Raw genomic sequence first — 18,600 nt, 5'->3', positions numbered from 1 at the left:
GATAAATAGCAGTACTGTTGATCAAATCACTCCTGATTATTCATTTATTTTTAATCTGATTTGAAAAAAGAAATTGTTTTGTATTCAGCATGAAGTCTTAAGAATCGCTCAATTAAAAAAAATTATAATATATATAAATTTTCACAATTAGTGAATTTTATGAATGAAAATGTAACTCATATGGGTACCGGTAGTCAATAGTACCAAACCAGTAGCAAACTTATTTGAATAATATAATAGAGTTTACTTGAAACAAATTGGATGAACGGTTTTTTCGGAAACACGCATTTAATTACAAAGTATTGCATTGTATTGCTCACGCGTTGAACGAGCAAAGCTGCTCTCAGCAGTCAGTCACAGGTCACAGCTCCCTTACAACACACAGTCAAACACGTGTTTAGTTGGTGCAAGTTGAAAAGACTTTAAGAATTAATAAAAACAATATAAAAATCTATGCAAATGTATATAATATATAAATTACGTTTTTTCAGATATTATATTACTACAATAATTATTATTATTATTTATTATTACTACTATTTAAATAAAATGTTTAATCATCTTTTATGTTTATGTTAAATTAAATGACATCTTTTGGTGCTCGTTGCTAGCACACAAACTTAGGTTTTGCTGGCAACGCCAATTAAAAATTTAAGTTTAAATTTTATTTTTATTCTGTATAAGTATTAATTACTTGTTTTATTTATTATTGTTATCTTTATAATTGGAAAATAAATTATTTTGATTTTTTTTATCTTGAAGTACCCTTTATTTTTTTAAAAATAGTTGAACTATTTCAAAGTTGTTTTTTTAAATAAAGGGTACTTCAAGATTTTTATATTGTATTGATTTTTATATTGTATTTATTTTCATATTTTATTAATTTGAAAAGACTAATAAATGCCATAAAATGCATTGCACAATGTAATGGCGGCACCACACTATTGCCGAGTGCATACAAATGACGACAGCGCGAGAGTGTGATTGCTACTATGCCAGCAATTAGCTTTTTCACTCTGATTTTTTACTTTCCTTGCCCTATTACCATAGGTAAGGAAAGTATTGCTTTCAAAAAAAATGGAGGTACCCTAATTTCAAGTTTTCTATACGTTTAAAGGTCCCCTGAGTCCAAAAACATGATTTTTGGGTATTGGTGTGTGTGTGTGTCCTAATTAACCGATTGACTTGAAATTTTTAGCTTAAGGTCCTTATACCATGAGAATCCGACAATAAGAAATTCAATAAAATTCAATTAAAAATGGCAGATAACTACTAAAAAACCATGTTTTTCACGGTTTTCTCGAAAACGGCTCTAAAGATTTTCTTCAAATTTATATCATGGATAGCTTGATTATTATAGTTGATTATTTATAAGCCCTATCAACAGACATGAGTCTCATTTCTGGGAAAATTGCAGGAGCTCCGTAATATTCTTGAGAAAAATGGCGGATAATTATTACTAAAAAACCATGTTTTTCACGATTTTCTCAAAAATGACTTGACCGATTTTTTTTTCAAATTCATACCCTTTATAGTTATTTATCAGCTATCAACTGGTATGAGTCTCCTTCCTGAGAAACCAATGGGGGGTCCACCCCATCCTAGAGAAATGGACTTTGTAACCTCCTTCTCGTGCATGAGTTAGGTAGGTAGAGCAGTTTATAAAAAGAACAAATAGTTGAAATATTTCATCTGTAGAACAGCTGTTTTGACGACTTTACAAAAAAATTATCGAATTTCACAATTTACACAAAGGAAAAAGAACTCTGAAATCAATTATATATACACATAATTATACAGTAGTCTGATGGTAGTTTCAAATAAGTATGTTACCGCCAATCGTCATTATGTTATTCCCCTAAATTATTCTCGTTTGAGAATGAGGCTTACAGTTCAATGAGCAAGGAAAGTTGTGTGAGTGTACCACACCAGATTTTTCCAATAGGAGACGATCGAAGGCGAGTGGCGAGCCGTGTATCCACAAAAATATATCCCATCCACACTCTCATCAACCAATGCATGCTTGCGGAAAGGGTGAGGTCTATAAATAGTGGATGATAGCTATTGAGGAAGAGTCTAGAGTGGATAATAGCTGTAAGGCTCTCTTACTCATTACTGATAAATTGCAATCTGAATTGAAGGCCAATTATTATTAAAAAAAACAAGTTTATCAGTTTGTCTCGTGTAGTTTTCTCCTGATGATTATTTGACTCATAGCTGGAACATGAATGTTCTCTGTCCCAAGAATTTAAAATTAAAACGCTCATAAAATAATGATTAGAAGAAACATTCTGAGAAAACGTTTTCATTTTGATAGCTTGATAGTATACTAATCAAAAATTATTGAAAACTATCACCTGTAAGAAGTTTTTCTTTAGTTTGTTGCTCAGCTTTGCTATGAAAAGGAGAAAAGGCGTGAGGGTGACGAAGAAGAAGCATATACTTCTTCTATTTCGTTTCTTCTCTTTCTCACTATATACTCATCTTATCTTCAACTCCTTCTCCATTCCTCATCTTGGAAGAGGAATTTGTCTTATCAAAAAGAAAGAGGAAAATGATGAGTTGAAGAAATGGAAATGATGAAGAAAAAGAACACGAATTAGGTGATGAAGTAGGAAGAGGATGAAGTAGAGAATAAGTTCTACTTTTTTCTTCATCTTCCACTATTATCCTCCTATGAAACTTCTTCGTCGTTTCCTTCTCCCTCACCTTCTTTCTACTTCTTGTTCTTTTTCTTTTCTTTTGTTTCCTCTCTTACGTTTCTTCTCCTCACCATCTCCCCATCATCAATCAATCAGCAGTGCTTCAGTGAATAAGTTTATTTTAGTTTTTGGATCGAAATATTACAAATTAGCTGATTATTTTACTGTTTTCTAGAGCTCCGTGAACTTGTAGCTTGTAGTGCATATGTCAGAAAAAATCTGGAAAAATTGACAATAAACTTCGAATTTTGGGTCGTCCGAATATGCAAAAAATGAATTTTTTACAAGCACCGTTTTTTTAGAGGCTTTTGAAGATGGAGTCAAGGTCATACATATCATAGATTATTTCCCGATGCTGGTAAACATATATAGGATCATTCCTGATCACGAATGAATTTTGTACAAGCACAGTTTTCACGAAAATGAAATTTTAAGTACAATATTAGTGATAGTGATACTATGAGGAATTCTTGAATAATGAACCGAAAAGTCAAGTGCATCAAATTTCATCTATAATTATGGACTGAATGAAATGTTGAACATATATAGAATCATTCCTGATCACGAATGGATTTTGTACAAGCACAGTTTTCACGAAAAAAGATTTCAAAGTTCCATATCAGTTATAGGTGTCCTCTTGGAAATTCTTGAATAACATCCACAAAAATTGAGTGCATCGCATTTCTCATGTTATTTTGGACTGAATGCAATGTTCAACATGCATAGAATTATTCCTGATCACGAATGGATTTTGTACAAGCACAGTTTTCACGAAAAAAGATTTCAAAGTTCCATATCAGTTATAGGTGTCCTCTTCGGAATTCTTGAATAATGAACCACAAAAGTGAAGTGCATCAAATTTCATCTATAATTATGGACTGAATGAAATGTTGAACATATATAGAATCATTCCTGATCACGAATGGATTTTGTACAAGCACAGTTTTCACGAAAAAAGATTTCAAAGTTCCATACCAGTTATAGGTGTCCTCTTCGGAATTCTTGAATAATGAACCACAAAAGTCAAGTGCATCAAATTTCTTCTGTAATTATGGACTGAATGCAATGTTAATCATAGATAGAATCATTCCTGATCACGAATGAATTTTGTACAAGCACAGTTTTCACGAAAAACATTTCAAAGTTCAATACCAGTTATAGGTGTCCTCTTGGAAATTCTTGAATAACATCCACAAAAATTGAGTGCATCGCATTTCTCATGTTATTTTGAACTGAATGCAATGCTCAACATTTATAGAATCATTCCTGATCAAGAATGAATTTTGTAGGAGCACAGTTATAACGAAAAAGTTTACATTTTTCAATATTAGTGATAGTAGTACTCAGGAGAATTCTTGAATAATCAACCACAGAAGTCAAGTGCATCGCATTTCTCATGTTATTTTGGACTAAATGTTTTTTTCAACATGTATAGAATATTTCGTGATCACAAATGAATTTTGTACAAAAATTTTGTACTATTTTCACGTAAAAAATTTTCATAGTTCAATATTAATAATAGTGATACTCTGGGGAATTCTTGAATAATCAATCACAAAAGTCAAGTGCATTGCATTTCTCATGTTATTTTGGACTGAATGCAATGTTCAACATGCATAGAATTATTCCTGATCACAAATGAATTTTGTTCAAGCACAGTTTTCACAAAAACATTTTCGGGTAAAACCTATCTAAATGTGAGCATGGTACGGTCAAGGGAGAAAAATAAAATGGCGAGGCCTTTTTGCAGCTGTATTTAACACATTTCCCAAAGTTCCTTGTGCAATGAAGCGTATGCTTCCATCCTGTTATGTTTAGTAACGTCATTCCACACTTGGAATTTTACTTTTTCAATTTCCTTGGTCTGTACAGTTCCATCAAAGTTATAATTTCCAACTATTAGACAGTCTATAGGCTACTCTGAAGCCTAGAAATATACCAGCTCCAGTATTAAACTATGAAATCATTTTCGATGAGAACGTGCTTCTGAAACCTCATTTTTTTGACAGAAATGATTCAATAGGTTTGAACCATTGCTTTTAGCTCAGAATAACATGACGAAGGCAACATATTTTGATATTGTGGGTGATTCTCAACCAATTCCTAGAATACAACAATCTAAAAAATTGAAATAAAAAAATTGTTTTTATTGAATGTTCTGCTTCTATGAGATTCATTATCAGAAAAAAAGATGATAGAATAGGTTTCGGAGATCTCATTCAGCAAAAAACATAAGGAATGCAATGACAATAACTTTGGTGAGAGATTCTCCAAGAACTCAATACAGGACTATAGAGTTTTACTATCATCAATATTGAACTTTGAAAATATTTTTTGTGAAAACTATGCTTGTACAAAATTCATTCGTGATCAAGAATGATTCTGTATATGTTCAACATTGCATTCAGTCCATAATAACAGGAGAAATGCGATGCACTTAACTTTTGTGGTTGATTATTCAAGAATTCCCAAGAGGAGTCCTTTAAATAGTATTTGACTTTGGAATTTTTTTTCATGGAAACTGTGCTTGTACAAAATTCATTCATGATCAGGTATGATTCTTTATATGTTGAACAATTTATTCAGTCCATAATAACACAAGAAATGCAATGCACTTGACTTTTGTGATTTATTATTCAAGAATTCCCGATAGTATCACTATTACTAATAAAGAACTTTGAACTTTTTTTCGTGAAAACTGTGCTTGTACATAATTCATCCATGATCAGGAATGATTTTCTATGCGTTCAACATCACATTCAGTACATGATAACACAAGAAATGCAATGCACTTGACTTTTGTGGTTGATTATTCAAGAATTCTTCATAGTATCAGTATTACTAATATTGAACTTTGAATTTTTTTTCGTTAAAACTGTGCTTGTACAAAATTCATTCGAGATCAGTAATGATTACATATATGTTTACATTGCATTTAGTCCATAATAACAGGGGAAATTCAATTCAATTTTTTTTATTTATCAAAAACACACAAAACAAGACAAAACAAAATTACAAAGAATTACGAAACAAATAAAACACAATAAAATGTTACAAATATAAAAAACCATGGGCTTTGTGGTTGAGTGTGTTGGAGAAGAGAAAAAAGAGAGGAAGATACCTAGCCAACTATGGTTTCCCATGTATTAGGCAGTCAAAGAAGAGAAGTAATGAGGAAAAAAGGGAAGGGAGGAATGGGGGAAGGAAGAAAACAGAGGAATAGGTACTCAAAATAAAGGTAAGCGAGTCCACTGAAAAATGAAAAAACAATGCTGGAGCAGAAATCACGAGTCATATATCTAAATGGAAGAAGAAATTACTGTATGTCCAGTTTTTTATATCCAGTTTAATTTTTCTGCTTTTCTGCTTTTTTTCTGATTTATTATTTTAGTACCTATGTAAATTAACTGCCTCCTTATACATTCAATATTAGTGTTATAGGTTACATATTTGTTAGCAGTGGCCCTTGGATCATAATAATTAAGAGTAGAGTTTATTGTGAGAGGAAAATCGGATCTATATTTTATTAAGTACTCAATTACGGTTTTTATGTATAATTGATGTATAGTCATGACCTCAAAATCACTAAAAACCATATCCGTTGGATAGAGCCTGGGTTTGCTTAATATAGTTTTGATTATTAGTTTTTGTGCTACAAATAATTCATCAATATGACAGTTGAAACAGCCTCCCCAAACAACAATGCCATAATGCAGAATTGACTTGACTAGAGCATGATACATCATTTCCAGGTGGTTCTTATTGAGAATTCTGTCAACTTGGTAAAATTTAAAAGATAAATATCTAATTTTTCTACATATGTATTTAATATGAACATCCCATTAAAGGTTTTCATCAATTATGATTCCCAAGTGCGTAGTATTATTGACTTTTTTAATGGTGGGACAATCACAATTACCCAAGTTTAAATTGCACTGAGAATGGAGTCTCAAATCTTGATTCTCGTTAGGCTGCCCTACTCTATTTGCAGAGAAAGTTATGTAATTAGTTTTTTCAATATTTAAACTTAAGGTATTCTTATCCAACCACTTCTTAATTAAAAGCATATTATTTTCAGCTATGGTATGAACTTCATTCCATGAATTACCGTGAAAAATAGCTGCAGTATCATCTGCAAAGGATATCACAGTTGAGTTTAGAAGTCTTAAATTTAAAAATTCATCTACATAGAGTATGAAAAGGATGGGAGAAAGTACAGTACCTTGAGGAAGACCATAAGAAGTTAAGTTAGTTACACTAGATTGATCATTTATGGTTAGGGACTGGGCTCTATTACTCAGATAGCTTTTGAACAATTTAAGCGAGACTCCTCTGAAACCATAGGACTCCAGTTTATTGAACAAAGTATTATGAGGTATTGTATCAAAAGCTTTGCGTATATCCAGGAAGACCGCAATAGTTTTCTTATTGGAGTTTATTTTATCAGATAAAGTATTGATTAATTTTATTTATTAGAGCGTCAGATGCACTTTTACCATTTTGGAAACCGAATTGGTTCTTGTTGATACTTTTGTTAAGATTCAAGAAAGAAACAACTCTTGACTTTATTAGTTTCTCCATTATTTTAGCAAGGTTGCTGATAAGACTAATCGGTCTATAATTACAGGGATTAGTCGGGTCACCTTGTTTGAATAGAGGTTCTATTTTGGCTGATTGGAGGTGCTCGGGAAAATATCCCTCCTCAAAGCATATATTAAAAATTAATAGAAAGCGAGAGGTTGAGATATAAAATTGGCTATTTTCTTCAGCGTAATATTACCTAGACTATCAATACCAGGACTGCAGTTGTTCTTTAGATTTTTAATAGTTGCCTCAACTTCAAGTGGGCACGTTGGTCTCATAAAAAACGTGTTATCGATCTGTATTGCAGGAAATCGATCACCAGTATTATCAGGGATATTGATAGTTTGAGCTTGTAATTTGCTCACATTTGTGAAATAATTGTTGAGGGAGTGAGCATCAAGTTCAGTACTCTTGTCCTTGATACTGTCCTCACCTATAACTTCGTTTATGCACTTCCACAACTTCATGCTGTTGTTATTAGTTACTATCCTAAGATACCTTTATAGTAATATAGACTTCCTTTGCACGATTTATGATCTTATTCAAACCATTACGATAAGCCTTATATTCATTTTTTAAGATATTGTTATGAGGATCTCTTCTGAGTCTAGAATGCATTTTGTCCCGCGTGATTATTGATCTTATGATGCCTTCAGATATCCAGGGCTTCAGGGGACGAAGTCGGTTAGGTATCTCTTTTACCTTCTTGCATTGATTGATGAGACTGGTCAAACGATCGACAAATTTATCCGTAATAGTGTCAATGCTTCCAATCACGGTATAGATTTCTTCCCAATCTTCATTCCTTATGCGTTCCAATAGTGCATGATAGTTGGTTCTAGTTAATGTGTTTATCAATACGTTTCTATTATCCTTATTGATAGGAACCTTCACCAAGTTCAGTACAACCGCGTAGTGGTCAGTTATGGTTGTTCTAAATATAGCTCCTTTAATCGACATAGAATGGTTGCCTGAATTTTTATAAAAAATGTGGTCAATGCAAGAATTTGTTGTGGTTGTTACTCTGGTATCACCAGTTATGTAAGACTTATAGCCATTACTATTGAAAATATGCAGATAATCTTGAACAGGAACACTAGTTAAATGTGTATTTATATTCATGTCTCCCGCCACACATACATTTATTCCATTAGGAATTTTACTGATTTCATGACTCAGACTATTAAGAAAATTATCAATATTTTGATTACTTGGTGATCTATAAACCCCAATCACCTTCACAATAAAATTATCAATTCTTAAGTCAGCACTAACTACTTTGGCATCAGTAATATCGAATGAAACTTCATTGAATGTTATACAATCTTTTATGTATATGCATAATCCATTAAATTTATTCTGTTTAGTGTACTTATTTATTGCCGTATATCCAGGAATGTTGAAAATGAACGGCATATCTGCAGTCAACCAGGTCTCCGTTAATATTATAACGTGAATATCAGTTTTCAATTCATTGAGGCAGCAAATAAACTGATCGAAATCAGCATTCAAACTACGTATATTCATAGACATAATATTGAAACACTCAGCATCTTTATTTCTGTCTTCGTGAAAGTGATAGTTCAAATAATCGTCGATTACATCTGTTTCATTTTCTCTCTGTTTCTAAAATATTCAGAACTTCTTCAGTGTCACTCATAACTTATATCATCAGGTTCACTTCTCTTTTCCTTGTTCCATTTAACAAGCCCCTCACTATCTATGAATTTAAGTTTCTTAATTAGTTTGTCCACAGCATCATCTACTAGACTGGTTGTTAAATACCTGAAAGTTTCAGTGTGTCTAGACAAAGCAACAATCGCATGGGGCATGCTGTTATAGATTTCATTCTCCTTGTACTTAATTCTGATTAGAATAACATTTTTATGAGTTAGCCCTTGTGCTTCATGGATTGTGTGAATTGCATCATCCTCTTTCCACTTTATAGTATCACCCACCATAAGTTTTTCCTCTTGGGTGAATGTTAATATCAAAGTGTCGGGTTTTATCAGATGGTATTCCCCATTTCTGTAAGTAGGCAGAATTGAGATAGCTTTCATTAAGCGTCGTGATATTTTCATAGACAGTGGAAAGGACAAAACAAACATCGATAGGACATCTACGAGTTACCGTTTTGTTTTGTAAAAGGTTAGATAGATAGATAGATAGGCTGCCTTCATTTTAACCTGGAAGGTGAAGTTAGGGCGCAGCCGGCCCTCTCTCTCACTTAACCCTCCTATACAATTCTAATGTATCTACATCACAACATAAGGAAATAATATTTCGAATAGAATAATAAGTAATATGATGAAAAAAGTATAAATCAATATTTGAAAAAAAAAAACAATTTCATTTAATTTAGTAGAATATATCTTAGACTGGAAAATAATAAAAAAGTTGGAAAATAGAGTTATAGAAAGTTTTTTAAGCAAGAACCAATGAAATTTCACGCAAACATACACCTTTCACACACGCAAACACACCATGCACACACACACCTCCTCATCCTATGCCCCGATCGGCGATCGCCCTCCCTCAGCCACCCAAAGACCTCCGCACCGAACAGTGTCCGCCTCTCCACACTCCTCAAAGATGCGGGTAAGCTATTCCACAGTCTGCAAGCAGTCACACAGAACGACCTATTATATGTCACAGTGCGATGGTTGGGAATGCTCAACAGGCTTGCGCCATGCCTCGTATCCCTTCTTTTGATTCCTGCGAGGAATTGAAATTTCTGACTCAAGAGAGAGGAGACCCAGTTGCCAGAACCTTGTGGAGGAGCATCAGCACATGATGAATTCTGCTGTCTCGAAGCTTCAAAATACCCATCTGAGTGATGTAAGGGCTTATGTGGTCGTCCCTCTCAAAACCAAAGACGAATCTCACGCAGTAGAATAGAATAGAATAGAATAGAATAGAATAGAATAGAATAGAATAATGCTTCATTTTCAAATCAATCGTAACAAAGTATTGTATAGTATATATATTTCTAGCATCTAAAGCTTGGCTTTCGCCGTCAGCTCGAGTTGAGTTTTCATTTTCCGACAATATTATTATATCACTATTGAACTTGCATTCATAAAATATACATAATTTACATACATGCGTAAATAAAACCTTAATGAGAGTAGAATTTCAATGCGTGAGTATATTTAACAATGAGTTGATACATGCAAAACAATTATTACCGAGTAATAGTTGCCCTCTATTATAATTGCTTTCATCATATTATAATAAATTTTAATTTTTTTGTTAATTTCCAAAGACTTATTACATATAAAGATTAGATTGAGAAGATAAATTCATACATAAAGACTGAGCAATATAATATCCAATGTTTTCTTTAATAATTGAAATTTTGTATTAGGAACCATCGATAATGCCAGGCGCTCTTACAAAATTCAACCAGCCCTCTCCAATTACCCCCGTTTACAACTCCTATATACTCATTCTCAGATATAGTTGAACCACCCAGCCACCTTCGTCTGGGTCCGTATCACAGAGACAAGTTCTCACAGAGACAAGTAGTGTTTTTGAACAATATTAGTGTCACAGAGACAAGTTTCATAGGGACAAGTTGTTTTATAAATGGCAGTCTCACAGGAACAAGTTCCCACAGAGACAAGTTGAGTCTCACAGAGACAAGGTGAGTCTCACAGAGACAAGGTGAGTCTCACAGAGACAAGGTCTGTTTCACTGGAACAAGTAGTGTCAGTGGAAAAAGAAGAGGGGTAGAGTCCCATTCGAACAAGTGTAGTGTCACAGAGACAAGGTCAGTCTCACAGGAACAAGGTTGGTGTGGTGTGTTGCCTACACATGAAGATGAAGGCATTCCATTTGCTCTAATAAATTGGATGTCATCTGTTTTTTAATATATATACATATATATTATGGTGACATGAATAGAATAGAATGACTGCCTTTATTTTTCTTAGAAAGCGAAGTTGGGGCGCAGTCGACCCTCTCTTACACTCAACTCTCTATCAAGTATTATAACAATACGAAAAAAAATAAATACAAATAATATGATTAAAAACAAACAATAGTTAAGTTATCTACTTATTTAAAATAATAACAAATTTTAAATTATTGAAAAGAAAGAGAAAAAAATGACATTGAAAATAATACCGTAAAACGGGGTTACTTAGGCCACTTTTAAAATTCAAACACCTGGTGAATCTAGACCAATCAATTTACAGATTTGAAACTTAGTGCAAAACTTGGGTCTGTATCTTGACTTATTGTTTCATGTAATAAAAAAATTATTTGAACAATTTTTCACCTGAAAAAATATAAAAAACATGGTGGTCTAAGTTTCCCCCTGGAATGGGGTAACAAAAATCAGGTATGTTAAATGAATGTTTGGCTCAAGTTGAATACTCCTGGGGTAACTAATTCCATACACTAGACTAAGAGAAACAATATTCATGTTTAAAAAACTGAATTTAATGGAGAAAAATAATACAATTTTTATTTTTAAGATTAAATGAGTGTATGAATGAGATTTTGGCTCAAGTTTAACACTTCTGGAGCAACTAAATCCATACACTAGACTAAAAGAAACAAAATTCATGTTTTATATGAGAAAAATAATAGTTTGAAGAACTATTTACATTTTCTAGATTTCCATAAATGATCATTTCAACTCATACAAAAAAGTGTGTCTTTTCTTGTGGCTTTTGTTACCCCGTAGACAGACCAGCTGAGAAAAGAGAAGCATCAGGAAAAAAATAACCTCAAAATTGGAGAACTAACTGATGCATCATCTAGACAGACAATTGAGGTTATGTTTCGAAATAGTTACTAAACTTGAAAGAAAACAGACTGGGATGGACAAATAAAGTTATGATGGGTATAAAATTTGGTACAAATTTCCTCCAAATAATAAAATTTTTTAATGCTTTACTTCAAATCTCAGTAATTTTTTTTTTGCATCAGCTTGAAGTTTGTACAATTTCCAACTCATAGATCTATAAACATCCAGGATTTCTGAAATCAGTGTTACCAACATGGGCTCTTGAAATTTACCTTGCAAAATGGCTTTTGTTACCCCGTAGGCTTAAGTAACCCCGTTTTACGGTACATAACAATGCTGAATGATAGTATTTTCTGATACTTCATCACTTTAGTAAAAAATAAGACACTACAGAATACCTTACAGTAGGCCTACATAGCAACTGAAGTGTTTGCTATACATTTCATTTCCTACTTATTATCACTATGTAAATCTCGAAGTGGATAAGTAAATTACATTATGATTTATTTAAATAGTAAAATAGAATCTTCCTTCAATCAACAAACAACGTCACAAACAACGCTCCTTCAATCCACGTGACATACATATATAAATATATAATTTACATAATATGTTAATAATGTGGTGACATCATTTGAAGCCAGCTTTAAACGTTTCTCCTGTGGAGAAAAAATGATGAATTTAGTAGACTGCTCAGTGGATCCTAGACATTCAGATTCAAATCTATACATAACAATTGATTCCCCTTTTCATCCAGGATATTTGTGGTTTCTTAAAATTTCGATTTATTGACCGAGCGAAATGAGTTCTAAGATTCAAGTCGACGGCTTTGCATTTCTCTTTATGTTTATATGTTCCGCAATTACGGCGAAACGCAGCAATAGATTACCATGAAATTTGACAGGTATATTTCTTTTTAAATTGTGCCTCGACGTATATACAAGGTTTTTTGAAAATTTTGCATTTTAAGGTTAATACAATAGGTAAAGTCTCCTTCGAACGCCAATATTACAGTAAAAATCAGAATAGAATCATCCATAATAATTCAGCTGTTGAGTGGATTTTTAATTGCATGCAATAACGCATGCAATTAATATATCAATGTAACTTAGTAAAAAATCAGCTGTCGTGTTGACTATTCATTGCATGCAATGACGCATGCAATTAATAACGGAAAGAAAACATAGTATTTTCTCTCGACCTTTATCTGCTTTCAACTCGGTCTGACCTGTTGCCAGTAAGTTGAAGGAGATTAGATTTTGATGTTAGCATATTTTTGATACACTAACCCCAACAGCCATTAGCCGTTTTCACACCGACATCTTGCCGACACAACATACAAACAGGATTTACTCTTATGGACAGTATGAGACGAGGCTGTGTTTTATAACTGCGCGAAGTCTACTGTTCATAGAACTACTAGTCCAGGATTAAAATGTTGTTTTACCAAAATTATCAAATATTTAATAATTCGATACAATGATACATGTACAAATGTGAAGCTGACTTGCACCGAGGTAGAATCAATTTAATCTTAAATAATTTGAAATATATTTCAAGTTGTCAGGCTTCATTAATTCATTGAACACCTATTTTATCATTGTGTGTTACCAGAACCTATTAGAATTATGTAGATTGCCTTTAATGAATAAATTGAGTTCCATGTAAATGTATTATTTCCACCAAACTACAAAATAACTATTTCAATGTGACTTTTAATTGTTCAGTCAATATAAAATAATTTTGATTCTGCAGTAACTTATACATAAGTGATATCAATGTAAGAAAGAACAGATTATATACTTCTAGATGAATGTAACAATATTGGAAAGATGTTATCCAACGGTATTTGAATACACCCCTGACTGTTACTGTATGGGAGTACCACCAGTAATTTATAAGTTTTCAATTCGTCAAAAGAGTGGTTATAGATAAAATAGTGTACTCAACGGTTATAATCTTCTCCTATCTCTATTTTTTCTCCTTATTATTGTTCATCTTCTTCCTGTCGCCAAAGTGCAGTACTTTATACCTGGCAATAGAATTTTTAGAAATAGAAGCATTTGGTTAACTTTGGTTTTACGCTTCAGTGAACATAGTCTATGAGCAGGGTAGTTCTACCTGGACACCACCGATGACAAATTGACCGGGCTTTCCAGAAGTACCTAACGGGAAACATTTGCTTTGTTTCATGGAAGCAAGGCATTGTAATACTGAATGAGTATTTATAGTTCTATAAAGCAAGGCCTTTTGGTTCTAATACCCGAGACGTCAGTCTGCAGATTGTTGTTATGGAATGCAGAAAACTTCTTTCACCAACCTTAGACAATAAATGCTGTTTCAAAAGATTGAAAAGATAGCATGCCGCTTCCAAAATCTATGAATATGGTTTATGTATATATATATATATATATATATATATATATATATATATATATATATATATATATCTGTAAGTGTAGCGTAAGGGACACACTATTATTCCTCACCCACCATATAGCATATAATATATCGAACTCTGTCACTCCCACTCAACCACATCACTCTCTTACACATACCCTTTCCTTCGGGCTCACTGTCTCTCACTCTCTCTCTCTCTCTCTCACATGATAATGAATTAAAACGCAGATTTCTGTCTTTGACACTAATATCATGCTTTAGTTAGATCAATAATGTTTCAATTGCCATCTAAATCTAGGTGAACTATTTGTAACACATAAACTAATAATTAAAACCACCCTAAATAAACCTTGATTAGTCCCAACTGATATGGTTTACAGTAACTTTAAGGACATGACAATAAGACAATAATTGTGGGTTGGAAACGTAATTTTCTGGTGCTCCAACCTCGTTAGTTAATAATAAACCTACAGTTTAAGAGCCATCACTGATAAATATGTCACTTAGTATAAATACAGAAGAACAAAAATCATAAACCTTATTCCGGGACACTTTCTCATTAATTCTTAATTCTCGTATAGCCTATGTGTGTGATAAACGAAATTTGAATTTGAAATCACAACATTTTTTGAAAAACATACAGTTTTGAATTACGTTTTTATTCTACGAAAATTGAAACCCCTTTCTTAGCTGGCGTCTAGGAATAAGAAATGTATTGACCGATAAATACAAACAATTTGGATGTAGATTAGGCGAATAGGCCTTGTCTAAAGGATTCGGCTTATAGTCTGTTATACAATAAATGAGCAATTCAATTCATAACATCTTAGTAGTCATATATCTTATGAATAGTGTTATCATTCATCAAATCAGTCTTATCAAGTCATAATTATCATCATCCAGTACAATTGAATAAATTAAGTAATACATTGAAAAAAGACATAAACTATTTATAAACTCACAGCACTGAATATCATATTTTCAACAATTTGAAAATTAATTTACGGAACAATAAGCATTTTCATTCAGAATTACATTTAGTGCGTTTTTTAATTTATTCAGAGGCAAGTTTCTTCTAATATAAGATGAAGGCAGATTATTGAACATGGAGTACACTAGATAGGAATAAATTTCAAGCTCTTACTCAATCTGACATTAGGAGTTACAATACTCTAGTAGTCCAGATAACAGTAGACCTCACTGAACATCCTTTGCAATGTGGTAACGAGAATATTCAGCCATCTACTAGAAATGCTATCTACTAGGAATAAAGTCATTGTAATAATATCAGGGCTTTTATAAAATGTTTGCCAATGGCCCCACTAAGAAATCTGATCAGGCTGGTTGGAGACTTCCAATCAACCATACATTACATTACATTACATTACATTATATTACCAGGGCTACCAGACATTGTTTTGCAGTAGTCGTACTATATCATAATGGAAAAAGTAGAACTTTGATATGAAAGTAATGAACTCACTCCGCTACAAATAAAATCTATTGGTGTGCTAATCTAAATGTTGCACTACTTCAATCCTGTAAAAATGAATACCGGTATAATACTTATTCTGAATTGATGGAATCCCAAGTCCCATTGCGCTTATGATAATTTTAAATGTTACTTTATTAACTCAGTAAGTTCAGAAAGTTATTGCTCAGTTGAATCAGAGCTACGATTAAAAAGATGATTTGGGAATTATCAAGTGGCACTTTTTTTTTCACTGGGATTTTCATTTTGTAACATGTAGAGACGCTTGTAGAACAACAATCTGTTAATTTTTTATGGGAAAGATTTTATGAGGAAAATGAAGTTTTTCATTGGCATTATCATCCGTAACTCGGAACGCCATGATAAATCTTGGCATCTAAAGCTGCGTTTACACCAAAGTTATTAACGAAATGTTAATAACTTAATCCTCACAAATTATTATAGATTGAACGGCACATGAAAAACACATATGTTCATCATGTGTATGATAAGTTATGTTCAATCTAATAGAATCTATAGAATCTATTGGTGTTGACGCAGCTTTACTCTGTGACTGTCTGGAGTTAATATTATATCAATTTGAATTTACAATTCGAGACCGCAGCTCGGAAAAAGAAGAGATGATTAGCTCATAATATCGGGGACCGAGCTTCACTCAGGAGTACAAAAGCATAAATAATTTATTACGAAAGAAGGAATTATAATGAAAAACCATTTTTGCCATGTGGTTTTTAAGAAGCGGTGATGAATAGGTCAGTGGTAGGCTATTTGGCTTTTATATATTCCATTTCATATTCATATTGATTACTCTTTCAGGTTGAAGGTTATATGTATACGCATTAGATATATTGGAATAGTTATCTTGGAGTTTGTTAGAAATATATTACATTTGCATAGAACTCAATTTATTTATTTATTTAAGTTATCTTCTATCTAATTCTAATAGATTACCAACCCATCCCTATCTTATATGATAAACCTTCAATCATAATCATATACCTGCATGATTAAAAAACAGCAGACATTTAATTTACTAGAACAAATAATGGAGTGCCTTCAAGTTCAGATGTAGGCAACACGCCTAACTTCTTCCTACATTCGCTACCTTGTCTCTATGACACTGACCTTGCTTCTGTGAAACACCTTGTTCCAGTGGGAACTTGCTTCTGTGAGACTGCCATTTATAGCGCTACTACTTTGGACGGAGACCTTGTCTCTATGAAACTGCTTGTCTCTGTGGGAACTTGTTCCTGTGAGACTGCCATTTATAGAAATACTTGCTCCTGTGAAACTTGTCTCTGTGACACTAATATCGTTCAAAACCACTACTTGTCTCTGTGAGAACTTGTCTCTGTGAAACATTCCCCTTCGTCTCCACTCACCCAAAACCACACACCGAGCAATAAAATGGAACGTATATTCTCTCTCGCCTGAGTTGCACAGTGAGCATGTTTCACCCCTTCCCTCTATCCACGGCCTGTCATTCAAGTACAGCATTTCCCCTCTCACTCTCATTATCCACCTGATATCTGGCAATGCAAATCCTTCCTTCAGGTAGCCTTCATCTTCCAAATTCACACTTCTAAGCCTTTTATAAATTCTGTGGTATCTGGCTGTGTTTGCTGCACTCTTCCAAATCTTTCAACTTTCTCAGCTTCCAAAGATTATTGAGTTCATTTTTCTAGTTAGCCAAATTGTTTAGACTTAGGTCGACATCAGCATTCAGCCCTTGCGCCATATCTAGCCAGCTCTTATACCAGAATACTCTACTTTTTACAACTTCCGCTGCTAGCAGCTTTGGTAGGCGCCAATCTTGCATTGCCATCACCTTATTTATGTAATTGAAATGTAATCGGAGCGTGTATTCGTGAAGTGGTGGCTCTCCCGTTTCCAAAAATAAAATATAACTGGGCGTATTGTAGGGCAAGTTAAACAGCCGCTTAACGAAGAAACGCCATAACTTTTCTACTTGCTCGTATCTTCTGAATCCCCACACCTGAGCAGCGTATACCATGATTGCTCGTGATACACTTCTGTATAGAGCCCATTTAGCCGATAACGGAACCTTCTTATTGTTTATTAACTGTTCCCAGCCAGCATTTAAACCCGCCTTAGCACTTCTTAGTTTTTCTTCCAGATGTGGGGTCATAGTCAGCAACGGTGTTATTAATACTCCCAAGTATCTATATTCATTCACCCTCTCTATCCTATCTCCCTCAAAAAACCAATTTTCCCGACTTCCTTGTTTCCCACCTTTTTTGAAAACCATTACTTTTGATTTATTTAAGTTTACTCTCAGGTTCCACCGTTTGCAGTAAACTTCTAAACTGGAAATCATATCTTGTAGTTCTCTTCCCGATTCAGCTAGTAACACGATATCATCAGCGTACATGAGAAGTTTAATCCGAATATTACCAACTCTTGCGCCTCCTCCCAATTCTCACTCCAAATCATTTAAAAAAAGAGAGAACAAAAGCGGGCTCATCTGACAACCCTGTTTTAGGCCTACCCCTGCACCAAACTCTTCCGTCAGCCCATTCTCACTCCATACTCGTGTAGTGGTTCCGTTATTTCCGCAGTACATATTTCTAATCATCTTTATAAACTTTGATGATATCCCCATGCACGAGAGTTTGTAGAAAAGCGACCGTCTATCCACCGTGTCG

General features: G+C 33.4%; 1 protein-coding gene across 4 annotated transcripts in view; it reads right to left on the bottom strand.

Annotated features, from left to right (window-relative positions):
• LOC111053607 (KH domain-containing, RNA-binding, signal transduction-associated protein 2) overlaps window positions 1–18,600 on the bottom strand; it is a 1,288,254-nt gene that overhangs the window by 636 nt on the left and 1,269,018 nt on the right. The gene's annotated exons all lie outside the window — the stretch shown is intronic.

Source organism: Nilaparvata lugens, chromosome X (genome assembly GCF_014356525.2).
Source record: "Nilaparvata lugens isolate BPH chromosome X, ASM1435652v1, whole genome shotgun sequence".
NCBI lineage: Eukaryota > Metazoa > Arthropoda > Insecta > Hemiptera > Delphacidae > Nilaparvata > Nilaparvata lugens.
Note: the sequence above shows the minus strand (reverse complement) of the source record. Positions and strands in the feature narration are given on the sequence as shown.